At 38.1% G+C, this 25,433-nt stretch overlaps 1 pseudogene; it reads right to left on the reverse strand.

The window, feature by feature from the left end:
* Positions 1-4,910: 4,910 nt before the first annotated feature.
* Positions 4,911-25,433, reverse strand: part of LOC109086320 — a 39,659-nt pseudogene continuing 19,136 nt past the window's right edge.

The following is a 25,433-nucleotide window of genomic DNA, read 5'->3' on the forward strand; positions in this document are numbered from 1 at the left end:
CTCCCAAGGAAAATGTCATCACGAAGAGTGAGGCAAACCAGCCGCTGATGTTCACAACCTCCACACAAGATGTAAATAAGGACGACTAAAGATGAACTTCCTCACGGAAGCAAGGGTTGTATTGTTGATTGTGATAAATTGTTAGGGTGGGTCTCGACACAGGAGGAAGACACTCAAGGATTTGGTCGTGACAGATCACTGTCAGGTTCTGGATGAAGAGAAGTGGAGATTAGAAGAGGAAGACAATGAGGCCAAAACCAGTCTGGCACGGCTGCTCGCTCCATCTCCACACACACATTGAGAGATGAAAGTTCCATTCCAGCCGCTGCTTTCCATGGAGATCTGTACCGGCAATAGCCCTCCCGAGACTGGTTAAACGCTGCTGACTGAATATACTAGGTTATAAATTTTGGGGTTGAGGTCACGACATTTTTCATATAATAAACAAAAAAAAATATAAACCCAAAATACACAGTAAAACAATTATATTGTGAAATATTATTACAATTTAAATAATTGTCTTCTATTTTATTATATGTGAAATATAATTTATTTTTATAGCAATGCTCAATTTTCAGCAACCATTACTCCACTCCATTGACAAGTTTCAATCATTCTAATATGATGATTTGGTGCACTTTTTAAAAATAAGGCTTTTTTTTCCCTTATTGTTTTTTAAATTTTTAAAAATTTTAAAAAAAAAAAATTAAAACCCCGGGAAACAGGAGGGGAAAATGCAAGTTTGTGTCCAATTTTAAAATTTTTAAATTTCTTAAAAAGGAACCCCCTGGAAAAGGGTCCAATTTAAAATTTTTTATTTCGAGGGCCCCCTGCTCCTGAAAAAATAAACCAATGATTCCCCTTGTTGCTTCCATGTTCCTGTAAAAAAATTAAACAAGACCCATTCCCCATCTCCCCTCAGCCAGCCCCTTTCTCCTCCCTCACAGCTTTGGAACCAAGCACTTTTTTACCGAGACCCCAAGGCCTGAGCCCGATGACAGACCATAGAGGTTTAAAAAACAAAAAACTTTTACACTTTAAAAGGGAAAACGGATTGGGTCCTCCCCAAGAAACCCTTCGCCCCCCAAAACGTCGTGCTCCTATATTTTGGGGTGATTTGGATGGGTCAGAATTAGAGACGCGGTTGTTACTCATTGCGGGTGGGAGCATTCTGCTAAAGAGCTAAAACGTTTTATAAAACATTTTTATTTTTATTATGAATCTATTTCAAAAAAAAAAATATTAAAATTTAAATAAAAAAAATTTATAAATATGAAATAATTTAAAATAAAGTATGAAATGAAAGTTTATACAAAAATATCTTTTTGTTTTTTTTAAAAAATAAAATGGCAAATAATAAAAACTAATTAAAAAAATTTAAAATGAAAATTTTAAGTATTTTGGAAAAAAGTGAACTAAGTGCAAAAAGTTAAATGAAATATGAAAAAATTTCCAACTGAAGTCCCTGTAAACAGGTAAAAATTTATAAAAAAGAAAAATTAAAAAGTGATTGTGATTTTTGACCCAACCTTTCCCGGGCTGTTTTCATAGAGTTTCACAGGGGGGCCAGGATGAATCTAGAATGAAATGCTGTAAAATTTGGGCCATAAAGGTTTCCATTCAGCACTATGTCATGCGTTCAAATCATCCAGGGTCCCTCAGCCCAAACCCTTTCCCCTAAAACAAAAACACATTTTGACTTTTTTTTTTTTAAAATTCATTTTTCCTGTAAACACCTAAACCCCCGTTTCCCTGCAGAGGGACCCCAGCTAGGCTGCACTAATGGCCTGGGGGGCAGGCCGGGAAGTCACTTCAAAACCCACAAAATAAACCCACAAATGAGTTTTAACCACCCTCCCAAAATGCATCTGCTTTTGTTCTAAAAGGTAAAACACAATAAAAAGAGCCCAATAAGCTATAAATAGCTGTTTCTGCTTTCTCATCTCTTATTTCCCATTTTCGAAATTTCCCGTGGAACCCCCCTTGCCCCAAAACCCACAAAAAAAACCACCACCAAGCCCAGATTCCCAAACTCGGGCACGTTTTCCCGGCCGGGTCCCGTATAGAGCAGCCACTATGTCCCCAAAACAATAAGGGTCCCCACTCGTGCTCCGGGTAGAGAAGAAAAAATTATTTCCTAATAATATAAAAAAATTGTTTATCATCTTTTAGGGTCAGGGACCTAAGCAATGGGGTCAACAACATTTTTGGGAGGTATCGCTGTGTAAAAAACGGCTCATTTCGCTGTTTTTACCCCAGTTGAGGATCGGACCCCCGGATCTGGACCCAAAGGTTGAGGATTCTCAGACGCAGACAATACACCCCCCAATGCTGGGGGCTGGAAGCTGGTCGGGACAGGAAGGGGGTTTAGAAAAGACTAATTTTCGTTATTGGGTCTTCTATGGGGTCGGAAAAGATTTTAGGGTGGGGGGAACAGTTTTGGGGGGGAAAAAATAAAATTGCAATTTTATTTGCAGTTAAAATATTATTTTTTAAAAAAAGGTCGGGAGGGGTGCACAAATTTTGGCCCCCCAAAAATCTTTGTGATTTATATCATGACATTTTTGTCATATTATTATTATTATACTCTTTTTTTTAAAAAAAAATATTAACAAAAAATATGCTATAAAAAGAAAAAATTGGAACCTTTTCAAATTCATTATGAATTAAGATTAACGATGCTTCTACAGATTTTTTTTAAAAAATTTATTAAGTAATTTCAAATTTATAAAGCATTATTAAAATCAAAAAATTTTTTGGGTTGTTAAGTTGTTTGCATGGAATTAAAAATAACAAGAAACTTTTTTTTTCATTAAAAAAAACATTAACAAAGCTTAATAAAAACTGTAAAAAATATTTTCTCATTGTTTTTTACGTTTGTTAAAACAGTAAAAACATTTTAATAACTGAACCCTTTTGAAAGTGTTCCAATTTTAAATTTAAAAGTAAATCTAAAATTTTATAACCCTAACGTAGCAAATAGTAATAAAATTTTACTGTTAAATAATTTACTATATTTTTTACACATTATTCCTTGTAAGCAAAAAACATGTTTTTTTTTTTTTTAAGGGAAAATTCACCAAAAATTACTAAAATTATTTCTCAAAAATTAAAAAAAAACACAAAATAAAAACCAACATAAATACAATAAATCTACTAGTATTCGATACTAAAATTCACTGGTTTTGAATGATGAATGGGAGAAATGACCTAATGTATTTTAATTCCAATTAATTTTGGCCTTGTGAAGGGGGTTTGATCATATTTCAAATTTTTGGGGATCTCCAAAGGCGCACGGAGACAGAATCTCCTCCCCCCGTTAAGGGATTTTCGGCTGTATCACTGTTGTCTGTAAAGCCCTTTTACCGTCACGCTCCCCCTTGTTTAAATCAGTCACGGAAGGTAAAACTTTTCCCCTTAACTTTATAATTCTTTCGGGCCCTTTAGCCTTTTAAAATATCCTTTCCAGCGTTTCCCTTTGCGCGGGGAGAACCCGCTTATTTCCTTTTGACATTTTTTTTCTCATGCCTTCTCCCTGACATCTCCTGGAGGAAAAAAAAAAAAAAAAAAAAATCAACATGGGTCTTTACCACTACATGTGGCATGCGAAAATTTTTTTAAACCCCCACCTTTTTTCTAAAACTCCCTTTGCATTTGAACCTCATTGCGCGTGCCAAATGTGATCTTTCCCTTTTCATCTAAGTCCCCCACGGCTTTGAGCTTTCCTTGGCCCCCGAGACCTGTTTTTTGAACTTTAAATTCACCACCACGCCTGAACAAACAAATTTCAGACAATTACAAAGAGATTAAATTTTTCAGAATGTCGAAGCCAGACTCTAAACCCAACAATAGGGGACGATACTTTAATTAAACTGTCCCAAACCTTAAATTCGTCCAAATCCCCCGGGGGCACTCATAACCTCTGTTAACCCCCAGTCGGGGCCTTTTTTCCCCAGCACACTGGCCCCAAAACTGCTCCGGTGAGCCCGGATTAAAAGTTTACCAGCCCTTTCTCTTGGTTCGGCACACATTTTCTGGGCACCCGCTTCTGATTCACCTCCAACGTGAGGTCAGAGCCGCATGAACAAATCTAAACCTTTTTTCACCCAAAAATGTTTTTTAAGTTTTTCTATATTTTTGTCCCCCCAAATATCATTTTTGAATAAGGGTTTTTTTTAAAATCAGATTTTTATAGAAACCTTTAAAAAAAAAATTTTCTTTATAGTACTAAGTACTTTTTGAGCTTTTCCCCCACATGTTGTTACAGCCCTGGAAATCCTTAAAATTTTAAAATTTTATAGTAGACACTTTTATCCAAAGCAACTTACAAATGAAAAACATTAATATTCATCACAGAGCCAAAACAATGCGCATAGTATGACACCACTGTTCAAAAGTTTGGGTCAATACATTTTTCTCCTAAAGAATTATTCATTTTATTGAGCGAAAGCGCATTAAAATTAAAATTAAAGTGACAGAAAGACATTCATTGTAACAAAATATTTTTCTTTTGACTTTCTATTTTCCTGAAAAAAAAAAAAAATCAGTTTTCAAAAAATTTATTAAATAAAAAATTACAAAAACCATACCCCACTCAGTATATTAGAATGATTAGGATGGCTGCTGCGAATTCGCTTTACCATCACATTAAATTCCTTTTTTTAATATATTTAAAAAGGAACGCTATTTTAAGCTCTAATAAATTCACAATATTACTATTGATGAAATAAATGCACATTGGAAAGCATAAGAGATTCTTTCAAAAATATTTTAAAAATCTTACAAGCCCCCAAACTTTTAAACGGTATTTTGCATATACTGTATAGTTCTGGTGCCATACAATAAAGACAGAACAAACACTCACTATGTCTAGAAGGTGCTCTGATATCTTGCGATAGATCGGTACACTTTCAAGAGGAACGGATATTCTGGACTCCCTTTGCTTTGGCATTGCACTACAGAAATCAAATAATGGAATGAAAAAAATCAACATATACTATCATTTTATACTTCCAATCCAAATCATCTTGATCATCAGTGGTGAAAGCTTGTCAATTGTTCAGGGTATGGAAAAAGTTTGCTAGAGTTCACAACTTACCAGTGCTGCTTCGAATGTGACGGTAAACAAGGATCCCCCGGGGGCCCCCACAGAAAGGCCAGCAGCCAAAGCTACTTTTTCCCAGAGCTCAGGCCTTCCACGGTCCATCATTCACTGCGGCCATCACTTGGGTCGGACCAACCGGTATACCCCCACCTAGAGACGCAGACAAGCTGTAAGGTCCATGAACATGTGACACCTGAACTTTACCCCGCAACCATGTACCACCTTACATGGGCCTTTCTCAGTAGCGCCATGCAGCACGAATTAATGGTTGATGACAACGGCAAGATGGTCTTCAGGTTGTCTTTAAATCCCAGACAAAATCTGCAGAACTCTAATCAAAAAGTTGATTATTTAGCACTCATTTATGAGATTAGTAGCCAAATTTTGTTACCCAATTGGCTCAATAACGAGAACAAAGATCCCATTTAACAAACACTGAGACTCTATAATTGGATTTAGGACTTAAAGGCTGTGGAAATCTTTTCTGGAAACATATAGACCTTTCAAACACAACACTTAACAAACGGTCTTTGTTTTATTAAAATCGATTTTAAAGTCAAGCACACAGCAAAGCAGTGGACTGGACAAAGCTGCAGTAATATATTTTGTCTTCTTGCAGTAAAGGCAAAATTCTAATCTCCCTGACCCCATGAAAACCCCATTTCAATCCCTTTGCATGAGGTATTTCTACAACAACTGGATCAGCTGAAGGATAATGCAGAGCTTCAGCGCAGTATTGATGCATAAGCGGTGGACGTCCATCTTGCAAGACACATAAAGGAGCAACACCATGCAGAACGATTCTCACTGTGAAAACAGGGCTGTGGGGGCTGTAGTCAGAAACACACGGGGTTTAGGGATGTCCAGTCCATCTTGGACCCCCAAAACTCCTGTTCCGCCCCTCTTTAACAGGAGGAACAGCAAAAGAGTGAAATATATAAAGACCGCTGAAGGCACCATTTGGGGTACCTAATAAATTTCCTTTTAAAAAGCACCTGCAGCATGCAAAACCACTTGTTTTTATTTTTAAAACAGCAAATAACATTGATGGTCATTTTAAATTTAATTTGAAGCCAAATTAATGTTCAGTTTAATATTGCTGTTTACGAAGCCCCTGAAATAACCCTATTTCCAGAATCCAGTGATTAACGATACTTTTAAAATTTAGAGATTAAAAAATTGCATGCAACCAGTGTTGTTATTGTTAATGAAAACTAAAAGCATTAAAAAACGATTTGTAGTAACTGAAATAAGCAGAAATAAATAAAACTATAAATATATTAGAAGAACCTGGCAAATAACTTTAAAAAAAGTTTAAGTACAAAAAAAACTAAAACATGGAAAAAAAAAATTCCAACTATATGGAAACATATTTAATAATATAAACTAAAACGCAAACTAAAAACATAAAATAAAGGTTAAAAAAATTTAAATTTAAAAAATAAATACCAAAATTATTATATAAAAAATACTAAAATAACACGTATGAGAAAATAATGTGAATGCATTTCCCCTTTGGGATTATTTTGCATTTAAAAAAATGCCACTGCCTCATAAAGATCAGCAGATGTGGGAGAAAAACCAACAGTGTTGATAGTCATATTAAAAAATAACATTTTAAAAACTTCATGCACTATCTGTTATTGTTATCCCCAAACATAAAATTTTTGTCAAGTGGTTCACAAAATAATTTTACCCACCCTTTAAAATCTATAAATTAGATTTATATGAGCAAATATGCAAATCAGATTTGGCTGGAGTCAGTATGGTCACTGCATTAGGTCTGCTTCTCTTTAAAATGCATTCTTTTTGCAAACCTCACTAAGATTTTAGCAAGTGCAAAAATAAACAAGGCGGCATTCACGTGCATCAGTAACACTACCTTTACTGGGTTTTCTTTTGCTCCGTAATTCTGTAGCTTGTGTGACTGCATTGTTATCAGATATATACACATAAAACTGGACCTGTTGTGCATTAAGACCATGCACTGGAATAAGTTACGCGTGTGCAATTGTTGATGCATCGTCTGTTAGCGCGTGATGGATGTCATGTCACACAGGGTGCGGTGCGTTTTCAACTTCTTTCCCGCGTTGTATAGCCCTAAATGTTTTAAAAACCCTATCTCTGACACAGGTTTGTTGGCTGGGTCATGCCTTTGCAACATATACAGGAGGTCGTTTGTGTTTTCAAATGGCATCTTCCTCGGAAGCCTAATGCACAAACATCAGAACCAAACAAAGCACAAAAACAGACGTTCCGACATATTACTCTAAACGGGTATAAAATGTGAAGAAACCCACGTAGCGAATCCTTCAAATGATCTTATAACACCCTTCAGCGTGCTCTGCTTCTCACCGTGCGCTGCGTGCTTCATTCTGTAGTACGCAGTACTCAGTTATCCTTTCAACATGATTCTGGCCCACTCCGGGGGCGTTTGTCAAACACATTAGATCCAATCACGCCTCGGGATGTTGTGGCACCTGGACAACTGCCCCCCTGCGTGTTCAATTACCAGCAACACACAGTGGGCGCAAACCTAATTTTCCCTAACACCTTGTACTGTGGTTTGCGTTGAGGCATAATAGTGCCGTACGTTTTTGTTAAAGTAACAATCCTGGAGATTTAGTTTAATTAGTTATTATACAAACCTTGAAAAGAAGTCGTTACTACACAAATATAACAATAACCTCTTAAAATGCCGAAGTCTTTAAAATTCATGACCTATTAGAGAGTGTGCCTGACACCTCTTCTGTAACTATATTTCATTCGCGTTATTACTCATCCACAAAACGCTTCTTTATGGTTCCATGTTCTGTATCCGTAGCAGCATGTGTAAAGTATGAAACATCCCCGAAATATTACTAAAGCACTTTATTGTTTCTAGCCCACATGCTCTGGAAGAAGCCAGTTTCTATTATGGATTAACTAGGGATTCCGAGGTGTTGAGCCAGAATGAAGTCCTTGGGCGTTAGTGTTACAATGCCCTTATAATAGACATTATGTTTTCAGTACAACCATGCCGCTTTTCACTTCACTAACGACATTCACTGATGATCTGGATCATTTGGGATTGCTTATGAAAATTATTGTGAGGGTTTGATCAGCTGTTCGAACTCTTATTCGACTGGTCAACCCATTCACTCCAGAGGATCCATTGATTGCGCCAATTGATTGTAAGCGGTAATATCTCAAAATGTCTGAATCCAAGTAAGCAACAAATTCCTTCTGACCGAATGTTTTAAGAGCTTGAGTATTATTAATCCCTGCCAAAAAGCTTTTTTTTTGTTCTTGGTTTTTTCTTTGGTAACATGTAAATTGCAAGATGTTCTGTAGGGTGGACACAAGACTCCGGTGACCGTTATTGAATTTTATCACAAATATCATTGAGAGATGTTCCTTATTAAAGTGCAACGCCCTTGTTGTAGAAATGACCACCTTCCTATGAGCAACTTGGGTCCCAAAATAATCTCTGGGGAAGTGGAGAAATTCAATGTTAAAGATCATCTTAAAAAATACAAACTTGTACAACATTCTATAATCTTATTACACATTCATAAATAGCAAATATATCGGGTCTCAATAGGTGTTGGAGGTTGTAGACCAGGCATGTAATGTTGGCAGAGAGTTTTGCTACAGCCCTCTAAAATTGGCCTGAATTCATAACTCCTGGTTTAAAGATTACAAATTTTCTGTGCGACTGAGGAAACACATCAGCAAACATGTTTTAATCAATGCATAGACTGCGACTCAACGATGATTAAATAATGCAGTCAAATGAGTAAATCAGAAAACCTTGCCACTTCTGGTCTTTATCATGCATACATCAGGAAATACTGGAGAATAAAAGAGAAAAAATTTGAGATAATTACCAACAATTTTAATGCTACAACAAATGCTCGCTCATCAACTCATAATCCCAACATGTTTATTCCCCTGTTACTTGTGACTAACCGATTTGTACAAACCTGAAGATCAGTGCGTATTACCACAAATTCCGCTAGAACCTACTATAGCTTAGTGCCCAATGGTCCGTAATTTGTAAATTTGGTGTTCAGATCTCCTAATTCGAGCGATCCAGTTAAAATTTCCTACTTAAACTATAGTTTTGATTTCTCCGATAATGTCTGGAACAACACTAAGGGGGGCTTTCATTAGTTACACACGAGTGGTGCTGAAACAGAAAAACATAGAAACCATAGCTACACTTAGGTAATGGGGGCTTAGAACCTCCTCAACACTTCGTCAACTCCCTATGCCCTTCTGTTGAATCAACAGCAAAAAATTAGAAGAGAAAAAAAACAAAACAACCAAAAAACATTAGTGCCTATGAACATGTTTCCGCATCTCGCTAGGCCCTCTAGGTTGCCAAAATTTTATCTTATGGAAAAGGCCTGTGTTAGGATTTAAATAATTCTCAACATTCAGATTGACGAAACAGTATCCATTTGTTTTTTACGACTTAAGGTTCTGGTCACTAAGACAGTATGCAAAAAGCAGGAAAGGTTTGTGATTTGCACATTAAATTCAGACACTCTTCGCAGTCTTAATTCCTTACCTAGTCAAGGGTGTACAATGAACCTGTGGCTCCTTTGGGTAAAGTCGGCCATCGCGTTCTTTAGTAAAAATACTACCACTGGGTCATGAGGTATATAACCTGGTCTAGAGGCCTTCACACATGAATCACATTTAAAAAGTACCACTTTTAACAGCGCTAACCATCAGCAAATGAAAGGGACAGTTTTACACCTAAAAATGAAAATTCCATCTCCAAAATAAAAGAAAATTTTTGATAATTCCAAGCTGAAGGACCTGCACTGTATGAGATACAATGATGGAAACCCATTATACAAAATATATTCCTTTTATGTTCTCAGAAGACGAAACCTAAAACAGGTTTGGAACAACATGAAGTTTGTGGGTAATAATGACAAGTTACATTTTTTGTTGTACTATTCCTTTAAATTAAAATTTCTCCTATTTGATGGCTCTAGGGCTCACGTCAGCAAGGTTTCAGGTCTACATGTTAGTTGGAATTACCTTCTAGTATTGGGAAAAAGTGCTTGGTTTATTGAGGGATCTAGCATGGTCACTACCTGTTCAGAGCCATACTACCTTTTGCATGTCCATGTATTTCATTAAATAAGCACACCTTATTGACCCTTAAGGCGACCTTTCCGCTGTACTACTAGCTGCCAACGCCCCAACTGAATCAATTTAAAATACTAATCAAAACCGATTAAAAATCATGACCAGTCGCCTAGATTTGAGTATTCGCCATTCGCTAGAAGCTAGAAAACAGTACAAAGTTCAATATCCCTCTTTACCAGTCAACACTGCATTTCTCTTGATTGGGGGTTGAAATAATCATTTTATTTAAGAATAAGCCTAACAGTCCATCCCGAGTTGTAATATATATCATTACGAACATCGGAAACAATACATACAGATCACGAAAAAAAACGTGCGCTGAGTGAAAACAGGCAAGTTATTTTTGTGTCTTGCATGCAAAATGTAACCGACAAAAAATAAAAAATCCGGTTCATTTCTGCTGGGCTTGACGATCACACACACCCTTCAACCATGAACGTGTAACACTTTTTCACTTCTCCGGATCGAGAGCAACAAAATTCAATCGTTGGCACCATTTCTCTTCGTCGTTTTCCTTTCACTCTAACCAGACATCGCCCTTCGCTTTACCTCCTTGGTGAAATAAAAAAAAGCTGTTCTGTTGTGAACTTTTTGGCACTCTGCAACAAAGATACTTCTAAAGGACGACTATTCGCTTATGATTCTAGATGTTGGTGCATTTCATCTGATATTCTGATCTGTCGAGAGTCAAGAGAAAATTTAAAAGCCTGAAACTGATTCTATGTAAGCTAGGAAATGAGTTTGCACACAGTCTCACACCTGACTGCATTTAGATAATGGTTTGGAGAACGTAGTAGCTCGAAGCGGCGATAAATTCGTCCTGAAGTAGAATTCACTTGGCGGGGTTGTACATATGAGCAACAAAAGAAAACAGAACGTAATCTTTTCCCCTCTAACTAGGAGGTAATTGAGCGGCGCTGACATTTCACGATTATAACTCTGATCAACAAAACAGGGCAGTTCATCGAGCTCTTTATGACCGTACATACATAGACTCTGCATCGAAACCGTGCTCAGCATTGTGACTAAAACGAACCATAGCAGGCAAAATACGAACACCCAGTGCAGAACCATACAGTCAAAGCCTTCGTCAGTTTGCTCTCAATGTCATTTGCGTGTAGACCTCACCTGTCCCCTCATGGTTTGAATCCAAGGAAATCACAGGTTACCACACTCCCCCATTTCCACAACATCTTTACAAAAATAAAATTTAACGAAGAAGAAAATCAGCTGCGCTACATTTAGGCTGTACCCTCCGGTGTAAATTTTATGGTATTCTCTCTATAAGCGTCTTCTTAACACACAGTTTCAGGTTTTGAGGGTGTAACGGAATGTGCCCCATCATCGTTTAAAAAATAATGTCCCTCCATGTAATGTTCCCTTCCAACCAAAAGCTAGCACGCGGTAAACCCATCCCTCAATACCACACAAGAAAGGCAATTCTTTACTTGTGAGATACAAGCCTACATCAAAGATATTTCAGGTTCTACCGAGACGGATTTAAAACGCATTCAGCCCTTCAGAGGTCTTTGTTTCAGAGAGAGCTCGGTTTGGGAACATCACAATGCTTTCTTCATCTACTTTTTTTTTCTTCCACCCACTGACAATTGAACAGATGCTTGACCGGTGTACGAACCATGCTGGTCTCTTTTACGGCTCAGGTACAGAAGGGAGAGTTACATTCCCCAGCTTAGTCCTCAACTGAAGCTTTGCCTCTATTCTGGTAACGCACGACTTCGTATCCTGCAATCAAGAGGCCATATTGATATCATAAGCTGTGGGTTAACTGGATTAAATGATAAAATGGCATATTTTAGGAGCTAGGATTGGACCTAATTTAATGAATTGGAAGGATCAAACGTAGCGAATGAAATAGTTACATTCTGTGCAATATAGTGAAATTTCAAAATAACATGTGTTGCTAATTATTAATATGGTTTAAAATGTCATTTATTTCCTGTAGATGGATGCAAAGCTGTAATTTTCAGCAGCCGTGTCATTACTGATCGTGTTTTTTTTTCGTTAAACGTTCTTTAGAAATCATTTTCCTTTTTTTTTTTAATGATGCTGATTTTTCTTAGTTATCAATGGTTGTGAAAAACAGTTTTAAAGGATTACTTCCTAAAAAACTATTGTTTGTGAATCAACAGTCATGACAAATAAATTTGGTTTTATACACATGAAAGTTAAAAAAACCAGACTTGAAACATTTTTTAAATGACTTTAATGGTCACTTTTGATTATATGTAAAGTAACGTGTCCTTACTGAAATACCAAAGTATCATGCCTTAGATATTTTTAATTACCTTAAACTGAAACAACAAGTATACATTGTGGGCCATATTCTTCTCACAGTAAAATCTATATGCAGTCTAGTTGCCCAGAATGACTGTGACTACGTTAAATGAGTTGTATCATATGGTCCCGCCTTTTTGCATGGCGAATTTGATATTTATTGTTTTAAATATGCTAGATTGTAATCAGAGAAAAAAAAGACAATGTCTCTGCAGGGTTGGGTAATGACATGAAGGCCATGGTGGAGTAAACGTGATGAACAGGAATTTTTTATTCTCGTACTTCCTCGCTTACATTAAAGCGATTATCCTCGTAACCTGATTTTGCACTCCTGGCAGTTTTACACTACTATTTCTTAGAATGTAGCCCCACCAATAACGTATGGACAGAGAGACCAACTAGCCAGACCCACAGGGGGATGGGTGACGTAGTGTGAAGTACACCACCTCTGCTACTCCTGTGCCTGCCAACAACTGATATATCTACTATCCACATGCCTGCACCACCTTTCCCAAGCAGTCTGCAAGAAAAAACCATGGCAAAGTGCATTTACTGTAAATGATCCCTTGGAAGTGACAATAGTTCTTCAGAAACTACTTTTAAGCATGTGACTTTTGCTAATAAAAATAACCATTCTCTACAAGAAACACTCACACCACAGGCACCGTGAGACACCACCATGTGTTACTGAATGGTTTCTTCCTCCCACAGGGGTTGTGAACGGTGGCACATAGCTCAGAGAAATGACCACTAAAAGAGAGGAAGGACGATAGATAATATGTTTTTTTTTTTCACCTCGGTATACATCTAGATAAATATTCAAATGAGACGATGTATTTGATTAAAGTCACCTGTGTGCAAAGCCAGAAAACCCCTGCCATGATCTTCTGAATCAAAAGCACCCATTGGACACTTCACTAAACCACTTCGGGCCATCCTGTGAGCTGTATGCATGAATCATTGATTAGTACTCATACTAATTCATGGCATCTAAATCACAGAGAAAATAACATTCAGTGTTTGTCTACCTAGATGTGAGTATGTGAGAGCAGGTAATGGTGCTGTTATCAGCTTTTGGTGATGTTAGCTGCTATAAACACAAACTTCCTGTAGAGAAAACCCGAAGCCGACTAAGTAGGCCAACATCGTCAGACCGAACTTCAACAGGAACCAGCCTAGGAAGTAGTGCTGGGTCTGAGGGATGGAGTCAAAAATAACATGAATGCACACGTGAGTTACATCAAGTGTGTTTAAACAGTTTTGCGGTTTAAATCGAGTGCATTGTGTGGTCTCATGACTGACCTTGCGTGGTATGGAGTCCAGATTCTTTCCAGTAGCGACTGTCATCACTGAACTGTCTGGCGCTTTTCCCAGAAAGGACCACGCTGTGAATGCCAACATTTTGTTTTACATATAAAGATCGCTGGTATGACATAGTGACCAAGATTTACTAAAATGCAAATTTTTTCCTTATTACCTTAGCAGTGGGTAAGAGAAGCAGGAAAGCCAGAGTATTTACCTGTGATGTTCATGGGAGGAGGTAGCTGAATAAGGCAGGCCAGGCAACTATAAAACCAAGATATCAAGAGTATGAATATGAGTTTCTGTAATTTTTATTGTCCTGTAAATAACATGCAGGTCTGTTTTTTTTTTTCTCACTTGAATGATGACCAGTGTCAGTTGACACTGCAGCAGGAAGAGGAAGCACTTGCGGATGCCATAGGTGGTGTGTCTCGCCTGAAGATACATCAACAGACAGCACTCAGATTCAAACTTCTTTTTTTTTTTTGAAAGATTGTTTTTATTAGAGATAGTAAAACTGACAAGAAAATTATGATGAGGGAATTGGGATTGGGACTGGTTTTGCAAGCAAGACTCCAAACCTGCATGACTTATATTCATGTACTTAATCATTTTTTCTTTTCTAATCATTTTTTTTTTTTATTACGATAAACTGTCTACATATAATAAGCAGCCAAAAATAACCCCCCATGTTTTTCTTTTCGGTTGTAGCATCTACTGTTCAAAATCTGGGGTCAGTAAGATTTTTTTTTTTAAAGAAATTAATACTTTTATTCAGCAAGAATGCATTAAATTACTCAAAAATGAAAGTAAATACATGTATATTGTTACAAAAGAGTTCTATCTCAAATAAATTCTGTTCTTTGGCTTTCAATTCATCAAAAAAAGACGATCATGGTTTACACAGAAATACTAAAGAGGGACACTTCAAACATTGAAGACTGGAGTAATAACTACTGAATATTCAGCTTTACCATCACGAATAACTGCAGACTTGATAATTAGAGACTTATTTCAAAAACTGCACAGACTAAACTAATAGTAAATTCACTGCATGAGCTTGTATCTTCTTGCTCCCCATGTGAATGAACAGCCTCATCAAACCCTTCAGCATGCCAGCTGTAATGTTATTATGTGGTATGTATGCATGCATGTATGTATACCTGCTCTAGAGTGAGTTTGACCATGCTGACACTCTCGCCCTGATGGAAGGACATGGAGCAGGCGAGGCTGGTGAGACTAGCACACTAAGCCCCATTGGAGACAGCTCATCACAGTCTCCATTCAGCCCGCACCGCAGCCCGCAGCATACCCAAATGTCTCCCATGAGCACCGAGATGGGTATAGGAGGATCCAGGGAGATACTAAAACACACAGAGAGAAGGCTTCCGAATCCCACATTCACTTTATATTCAAATAAGCCCATGGAGTACTCTAAAAGAAAACATAATTTTTGATGTACACTATATTTTATCATCTCACATATTTAGAATTATGCAATAAACAAATGATCAAAGCTATCTTTCTAGTTTCTTTCTTGAAAATAGCCATTCTTTAGATTTGCAGCTTTGCATAAGATTCTAGGGCATATTTGATTCTGGTGTACAGAAGAGTATAGAGACGTGTGTGTTACCCACCTGATGTCACTCTGCAGAAAAAGGCAGCTGTTACGGAAGTTTGCGGAGCTCCCCAAACAGCATGTCACCTCTCTGTTCTCCTGCATGATTTTCATCATTTCACACATTGCTGTGAAAACAAACATTTAAAGGGTTCAACTCAAGAACACTAGCATATAACACAAACGGGAACTTAAGGCGTCTTTAAGGGGTCACCATGAAATCAAAATTTAGAAACTGACAAAAATCAAGTCCCACCCTACATTTGTTTTTCAACCGAGATATACTGTACGTCATAACAGAAGAGAAAAGATGATCACAACTTTTGCTTAATGCTGACATTTGAAGCAGGTGTTTGAGGCTGACTCACTTTCAGGGGTGCAGTCTGTGAACAGGGGCACCAGTAGAGGCAGCACATTGTCTATGTTCTTCAAATGAGGACGAACCTGATGAATGCCACGAGGCAGTTTGGCCTATAAAACAACAGAGAGGAAAGAGCATCAATCAGTATTTCAACAACTGCAAAAACATTTCAAACTACCAAACTCACACTGCAAAGGTGGCACGGAGGCACTTCTAAAGTGGCATTTAAGTGCCAATGGAGTAGACTGCTTACTCTGTTGCAGTCTTCTAAGAAAACTGGGCACATCACTGTCAGTAGGCTGGAAGCTGGCGAGATCTGATTGGTCCTCAGGCAGTAGTGGGCCCTCTGCGTCATCACGAGAATCTAAGAACACAGAGAGGTTTTGTATCATTTAAATAATTTCCAAATGAGGAAAAAATGTAGTGTATGTAAACTGTGTGTACCGGCAGGCAGAAAGACACACTTACCATGCAGAAGGTCATCATGTAGAGATCCTGCTTGGCTAGGGCTGGACGGAGCACCATCGTAGTGACCATCTCCGTTTGGGGTCAGAGAGATGTGACAGTTCCACCCCGTCTCCAAACCCATCTTCTCTGCAAACAACCCTACAAGCAAAGCCAACATTAAGAGGTGATAAAATATGACACAGCAAATGCATCTTGTTTTTTTTACTGAGCGTGTTTTCTCATCAGTGTCATACTTTGCTACGCAGCTCGTCCTCCATGGAGAAGTACACGAAGCGGATACAGGCTACCACCAGGTTCTCAATGAGCCGTACAGTGTCCAGTCGGGCCTGGAACTGGGACGACACCATTCCCATGAAGATCTGGCCACTCAGAGCCTGCACACAGTCCTCCTTCTCCAAACCTTCTCCAATACCCTCTGAAACATGTACAGTAAACAAAACATATTAAGAGTTGGTAAGTTTTGATTCATAAACCATCCACTACAAATCAAAAAAATGGATCAATCTACTAATCTATCCATCCATCCATCTCTCTGTCTATCTAGATACATATCTATTCATCCTAGTATCTACAAATGGAAAAAATCCATTCATTCATGTATCCATCTGTCTATCCATCTATCCACTGAGCTATGTATCTATCCAGCTACATATCTAGCTGTCTATCCATCTATGTATCTATCCATCAATCCATCTTGTTATCTATTCAGGTATTTATCTATCTGATTATCCTTCCACGTATCCTTTATCCATCCATCCATTCAGCTATCTATCAGCTACGTATCTATCTATCCCTTGATGTATCTATCCATCCAGCTATCTGTCTATCCATTTATATATATTTATGTAGCTATCCATCTACGTATCTATCCAGCTACTTAAACATCTATATCATTTTGCATCTATGAGATCGGCTGATCGTCAGACAAACATATCAAGATATATATTTTTAGCTTCAGTGTCCAGACTGGGAGCTGAGCAGACAATGTCTCTTACCATCAGAACTCCAGCTGTTCCTGCGGCTGCCATGTTTGATGGGGGTGGTACTAGGAAGGTCCACCCCACAAAAAAGCGAGGGGCCTGGAGCCAGCTCCACACATTTTCCATTGAGCTGTCCAGACAATGCCACCTGCATAGGCTTATAGGCGAATGCAGAACAATATCCTGACAGACAGGCACGTTGGTAGAAATCTAAAACCTTTTTCCTATGGGGCATAATACCAGTACTTTTAGTACACATACAAACTCCACTCTGCATATTAAGAAAACTAAATGACTAGTGTAAGTTTTTTTTAATTAGTGTCCCTGACCTATCCGAGCCAGACAGTGGATAGATGTCCACCCCGTCCCAGAAATCTGTGCAGGCTTCCAGGATGAGGTCGGCCGAGCCGTGGGAGAGCATCTGTACATTATCTTAACGGAGTTCAAAGGGCAAAGGTCAATGACTAAACAAAACCACCAAGGACAAACAGGAAGTGGGATAGGAAAAAAAAGGGCCGTACTGGTGGTGCTGTCCCTGACGAACAGACTGATGAGGTGACTGATGGGAGGCTGGCGTTTGGTGAAGTGATGGAGACGCCGGGGGACAGATTCTTTGGTCTTCTCTCCGGAAGGAAGCTGGTACAGAGACAGATGATTCTCATGCTTAAACAGTTCCCTCGCTCCGGGAGTGAAACCTGACATACAACAGAACAGGAAAGAACAACCCGTAATCTTAAGAAAGAATGTGAAGATACTAAAATGAGTTTAACGTCACTAGAAGTACAGCCAGAGTAGAAGTTAATAATTAGGGTTGCACAATATCCAATATATATTGCGCATCCATACTGGCCAATATTAGAGATTTTTTTTCATTTATCATTATGGGTTGAGGCTTGTACCAATATTAATATTCTGCCTGATATGAAAATTCAACATTATTTCTGTTGACAAAAATTAAAAAATAAAGAAAGAAAAAAAGGAATGTCTGCACACTAGGGAAACCGCTTCTATAAACTAAAAAATTGTCATTTTAATTGCTACAAATGAATATAGGCCTTACAAAATAATACAAAGCATGAAAAAAAAATTACTTTATGTTTCGCTAAAGAGTTTTTTTGTGAGTTTTTAGATTTTTCATGTTTTTTAAATATCTGTCGACAACACTAATACAGATTAAATTTGTAGAATAACGATAAAAAAATAAGTCTTTGTGTTTGTATAGCCCTGTATTCTCGTGATGGGAAGCCCATAGAAGCTACAGGAGTCCAACATTAATGAAAGATTATTGTGCAATACTATAATCCTGAAAAATATAAGTTTGGTAACATGCTTCTCTCGTTTACCTATAAGGCGAGATAGTTCACAGAGGCCCCAGGGAACATGAACGGGTAGAACCGCCCCGTGGCATTCCTGCAGCGCCAGGTTTGACAAGTGGTCTGAGAATCTGCAGAGCTGCTGGGTGACGGTGGCATTCCACAGGTTCAACAGGATGTTCAATCCAAGAGGCTTCAAAGAGGGCAGGTGATTCTGCCAACCGGTGCCACGAATCATCAAACCTGGATGCTGACAGGGTTCTGCCTGATCCTGGGACAGACTTAACATCTCCACATGATAGTCGCACACAAAATCTTCTGCTTCGCACAGATCATCACCCATACCGCATTGCTGGAAATAGAAAGACATACAAATACATAAACCATCTGCATAGTTATAACCTGAGCCAGCTTCAGCAGCAACAAAAAGATGTAGTCCTACCTGAGCAATCCCATCTTCACCACCCTCAGTGTCATGGCTGAAACTGACATTGGATCCTGAAGGGTGTTTGGAACGGGTGGTTTGGGGTCCTCGATGCTGACGCTGGGTGTCTGAGGAGCGGGCGGTGTCATGTGATGTCTCGCTGGGTTCCTGCTCAGCCATGTGAAGGGAGGGTTCAAACACTGGTAAACACAGCAGTGCTTCGCCTTCCTGAGGCTAAACACAGGAAAACACACACAGACTGAAGTGAGACAAAACACTGGCTAAAATAACAACTTCCTCAAGTCCAGCCTTAATCAGGTACAAACACATGCTGTATTTTTGCAGAAACCTTATTCAAATCATCATGATTAAAAGAAATTGTATGATACTCCAGTCTAGCTATCAGCAGTACCTCGTCTCGTTCCTCCTCGCCCTCTGTCCTGCAGAGGGAGTTGAACTAAACCACCATAACAGGTCATCTCTGAGGTCATCCTGGCTGTCATGAGGAGGTTCCACTCGTCCGCTGAAGAACAGCACAGTCTCGGGACTAGGGTTGGGCCAGGATAGAATACCTTGCTTATCCACACAGCACAGCACCTACGAGCGGGTCAGGAAATATGTTAACACAATAAAGCTTAAGATTCTCTGAATTTAAAGCAATACTAATGGAATCATTTTCAAGCAAATGTCTATTGTTTTCACCAAATAATGCAAATTTGTTTTTACATACTGAGGGATGTGTTGTAATTATTGTTTGTGGTAATTACCAGCATGATACAGATGCAGTATGTCCCAAGGATGTAAACAAACATTAAAGAATGTGGACAGGATCAAGTTCTTAGAATGGTTCTGCTATTAAAGAGACATATTAATGAAGCACTAATTTAAATATTTGAGCAGAATGTCTCCTGAATGTCTATATCAGGTACAGCCCTGCTGTAATTGATAATTAGGTTGAAAAATAACCCAGAACGCTCCTTTAATTTGTATTCATTTTTAAACTCAACATTTTTTCAAAATTGCAAGCAAGTGTAACATTTCCAATATGACAGCAGGGGGAGCACTTACAGTGACTGAACCCAAGGAGTGGAGCAGACTGGAGGTATAACAGAGGGTCTGGGACTCTCCCTTCAACACACTGACCAGGTGTCGCCACACACACGCGTAGCATCTCCTACACACAAGCACGTACACACACACGCAAACAAATATGGAGTGAGTGTCATCTTCTCCCCTGACTGAAACTCAAAACCATGCATCAGCACCTCTAGGTTGTGAATGGCTCTGCAAAAGTGTCAGGATTTATGAAAACCTGAAACCTAGTTCTGGATGTCATCCTCAGACAAAACACACACACACACACACACACACACACTTAAAGAGAATCTCTGTAAGACAAAGCCTGGGAGAGTTAGGCAGGAAGAAAAGCAGCAGTAGCATGTCCAGTCTTGGGTTTTGTCCTGGTGCATTCAGAGATTTTAGGATTGTTTCATAAAACGATAAATGCAGCAGGAAAAAAGGAGAGAAATTGAATTGACGTGAATGACAGAAGATTTCAAACTTAAGCAAACAACTGAAAGCTTGAGGCAGCAGCTACAGGAGAGCAGCACTGAACTGAAGAACTGAAAGCTGTTAGTTGCAGGTGAATCTATCTGACACACATCAGATGTCAAAGTCAAGACGAGATCAAAACTGAACTAATTTACTTTCTTAATACATGTTCCTGTTCCCATTGTGAATGATTTATCAGTACATGTAAAGAAAAACTGGTTGCCGTTCAAAGCATAATGACTTATTCTGCCTATCAATTGACTTTCAGCATATTATTCCTAATAATAAATCACAATAAAACTACTAACAATAAAATAATAATTTACATCAAAATAATAATTCACAACATAACAACAATATAATAAACAGTTATTTTAAAATGATAATAGTATTTCACAATTTTACTGTTTTTATAAATTTTGTAAGCACTTTTTTAAGAAACATTAAAAAAAGTCACTGATCCCAAACTTTTTAACCTTAGTGCATTTATAAATTATCTCTTTAAATATATCTTTTAAAAGTCAACTGTTAGGACTATACTAGGATATAGGCGGCCTTGAATCTAACAGACATGGAAACTCGACAAAAAGCCACAAAAGTCTCATTTTGATTTCACTGGGTCTTTAAAGACACATCATCGAAAACAAACACACACACACACACACACTCAGACTTTAACTGTGCACAAATGTTAAATAAACCCCTGAGAAAGTTTATGAAGATCATATTAAAACCTTTCTTTTTTTGTATTACAAAGTCTTTAAAAATAAAACCTTAAAGAGCAGAACACACAGTAGAACACTTTCAGCCTGTTCATGTATCTGATCTATCCATGCAGACAAATACTTACCACACTTTGGAAAATTTTAAAAGGAAAAAACAGAGGCTCGATCATGCAGTAGTTCTCAAAATGTACATTAACTCAGATAAATGTAGTTTAGACACGCACCACCACTATAGAAAGAGTGTATACTCTATCATGCAAACCTCAGGCAGACAGAAGGTGGGCAGGCAAAGGCCGAGGGGTCACAGGTCAGCGTGTGCGGTGCCAAACTAACCGGCAGCACAAGAAGCCAAAAAGGTGTAAATAAATAAAAAAGACCACGGGTGTATTGGCTGATTTTGCAAACTTGATCGAACAAGTGAGATGAAGTGACGTGTTTTTTTAAAAGAAAAAAATGAGAAAAATCTGCAAAAAAAAAAAAAGTGACGCAATAAAAAAACAGGCTCTTTTCATAGTGATCCTCTGATAAAGAAGTTGAAATGAGTAATTATCAGAACAAAAAGATGAAGAAAAAGATGACGGTTGTGGAAGGGCCCAGAGCAAGGGAGAAGGATCACAAGAAGCGTGTGGTGAACGGGTGGGAGAGGAGGAGGAGGAATACAGAGGATATACCTGGGAGGACACCACTTCCGTGTAGCTGCTTAGAGTGTCCTCAGAGAACTTAGCAAGCTGGGATGAGAGAAAAGTCTGATTAAACACCTGGTCAGCCCTCCGTTTCAACTCTAGCCTTATCGCTTCACCTCGGCTCTGCAATCCCTCCCTAAGCCTCTCTACTACTAGTGTGAGCTGGGCCAATGAGCTTTACTTCCTCATGCAGTGTTAAGGCTGCAAATCAAAGTTAATACACACAGTAATCTCAGACAGAGCGAGTTTACAATTTAGCAGCAATATCCGCTGGTGTGGGATTTGGGAAGTTCTGCGAGTTGTGCATGTTTTGCGTCTGCATATGTACGAGTGTGAATTGTTAACGAACAATTCACGAACAAGTACATGAATGTGCTGTGTTCTGTTTGTCTTACCAGGCCAGTGGTGAGAGTTACGGCTGGACTCGGCTAACACGCGGGCCTCTCCGTACGCATTGACCAGAATCCACATCACAGGAAACAGTAGAGGTAAAATCGGCAATACACCACCCCATCATCTATTCATCAGAGACAGCAGCAAGAGAGGGAAAAGGACACACATTAAATAGCAGCATTGTTGGGGCAAATAAAATGTTTGCACCTCTTTGTGTCTCTAATTCAAATTTATTTTGTATCTCAGTGCAGGTTTAATAAAAACAAACATGTAAATATTGAAATAATGTTTGCCAATAGTAGTCATTTAAAGCATTACAACACTGGCTCTCAAACTTTTTCATTCCATGACTTCTACAGTTTTTCGTGATTTACTGTATATAAAGTTTAACAAGGATTTTTAACACAATTAAAAAAATTGGCATAACTAGAAATCTGTATATTATAAAAATGCCCAGTCTTTTCATCTCTTTTCCAGATGTATAAATCATCTCATATTTTAAATCACACCTGATATGGGAGAAGTGGAGATATAACTTGACTTTTAGTTCATTTGAATGCTTGTTTTTGGCTTATTTCAAATCATTTTAAGTCACCTTGTCACCCTCTTGGAATTTTGCTGAGCTCCCCTGATTGAGAACCACTGTGTTATAGTGATGGCTTTTAAAAAAAACATTAAATAAATAATCTCAGGTTTCCTAGCATATTGCAAGGACACGGCTACCCAGGATCTCAGATTCATTACAACAAAAACTGCTTCATTACAGTGACCATTGTATGTAGATTTCACAAACAGTTTTGAGGAAAGTCCCCCATATCAGAAATTTAGCTGCTTGCTTTTATTTGGAACGATTATGAAAGTATCGTTCCATTCCTGCACTTCCCTTGCAAGGGTGCAACAATGTGATTTGAAACTTGCCTAATCACTCTAATGGTTAATAATCTAAATAAAAAAAAAACTATTAAATGAAAAAGAAAAATGCTATGATGACTTTAACCCTAATACTTACTATTCTCAGAGTGTGAAAGCAGCTCTAAATTTAAAAAAACTGAAAACTGAAAGAAAATTTTGACTTGTGATTAAGTATTATTAACCTGCAACTGAAGGAAGTTGAAGGGTCCAGGGGTGAGACCGGGAGTGTCACAAAAGTACCGGATCGTGTTAATAGAGAAAAAGGCCACCTATAAACGAAAATTTGACCAAAGATCATCATCAGTAAATAGACACACATTTTCACACAAATTTTTTTTAACTGTTATCACACATGTTGCATCTGGGGCATGTGAGCATCATGACAGCTTTCACACCGACAGCTCTGCTGAGTTCAGCGGGCTCAATAATAAGAATCTACATACAGTACATACTATGCCGTACGAATACAGCAAAACTGTTAATGTGGGTGTCAAAAAGGATGTTGTTTGCAGGCGCAATATGTGTGAAACAAACCATTTTGAAAAACTTAAAGTGTGTATGCGTTCAGTTTTGTCATACCAATACAGCTGGACAGGCAAATTTGGCAATGATGGACGCGCTGTGAACCGTTCATTATCAAGGGCTGTGATTGGACGGGAGGAGAGCCAGGTCAAGACTGTTCCTATTAGCCAGAAAAAGGTGCTTAGTTACTATTAGCTGCTGTGAGAACACAAAAATGGTCACATATCACAAAGATAAAACGGAATGAAAAAATTTATAGTTATCATTTCCTTAAATTAATCAAACCAAAAATATTTCAGCTTTCATAGCAAGTTTGTTTGGCTCGGAGGTATTAACCTGACACTGTCGAGTATAGGTGTGCGCACCACCCTGAAGAGGCGGTACTGCTGAGGACTGTGGGGGCCCCTCCGCTCATTCCCGCGGGGGGAAGGAGGAGGGGAAGAGAACGGCGGAAAAAGATCTCCTGGCTCCAGCACGATGTGTTCGTCGTCCTGGTAACAGAACATACAGTGATTAAAAAAAAAACACGGTGAGAGGAACACTCATTAAAAAACAGCACGAGTTCTCCAAGGTTTTCTTTTGTACTGTTTCAGATTCTAGCACAGAATGCCAGTATGTAGTTCAGGAAAATCACAGTAACTTGATAGTGGATCTCTATTAAAAAGTGTAAAACCATTTCCTAATCAGCCACGATGAGTGAGAGGATATTGTGTTATGCTTTGTTTTTATTTCTAAGGCATCGCTATGTAGCCCACTGAAAACCCACTGAAAGCTAATTGGTTCAAAATCTCATTCCTTTAATAGAATTGCACATTAAATATCAAATACTTCCTGATTGGCTGTGTTTGGGTCACACCACTAAAGTAGTAACCATATATGTACAGTAGTCACTGTTACTTTAGTTACCATGCAGTATTGTTATTGTTAACTAAAATTTTTAACATTTTAAAATTTTATTAGATGAAAAACTTAAACTTAAAAACTTTAAAGAATTAAAATGTTGGCAACTAACTGAAATAAGCTTAAGTACTAAAATTACTAAAACTAAAAAAAAATTAAGCAAGACACCACAAACTAATAAAAATGACAAAAGAACAACTAAAATGAAAACTGAACTGAAAATATACCTTTTTTTTTTTTTAAATATTAACAAATGCTGTAATTATTTTTTTTTTTTTTATTACAGAAAATACTAAAATAATATTGTTAACATGCTAATTGTTATGTATATTGTAAAATATCTATATCTGACACAAAAAAGAAACTTAAATCTGACATTACCTTGATGCCTCTGAGAGATGCAAAGGCTTCCTGGCCTGGTCTAAGAGCGATGACATCACCTTCCACCAGGAGACTGACAGGTAAATTAACCAGCTGCTCGTCTCTGAATGTCCAGTGCAGTGACCAGGAAGGGGAAGTGGGGGTGTAGCGGTCAGGACACAGAGAGGGGGCCCATCTGATTGGATGTCCTGCACTTCTCTCCAAATAATCTGGCAAACAAACGTGAGAGTTAACAAGTGAACATTTACTTTTTAGACTTGGAGCAACAAGTCTAGCAACATGGAACGACATAAGAGTGAATAATGACAGAATTTTAATTTTTCCGGTGAACTTTATCATAATTCCAGTTATAT

Source organism: Cyprinus carpio, chromosome A12 (assembly GCF_018340385.1).
Source record: "Cyprinus carpio isolate SPL01 chromosome A12, ASM1834038v1, whole genome shotgun sequence".
NCBI lineage: Eukaryota > Metazoa > Chordata > Actinopteri > Cypriniformes > Cyprinidae > Cyprinus > Cyprinus carpio.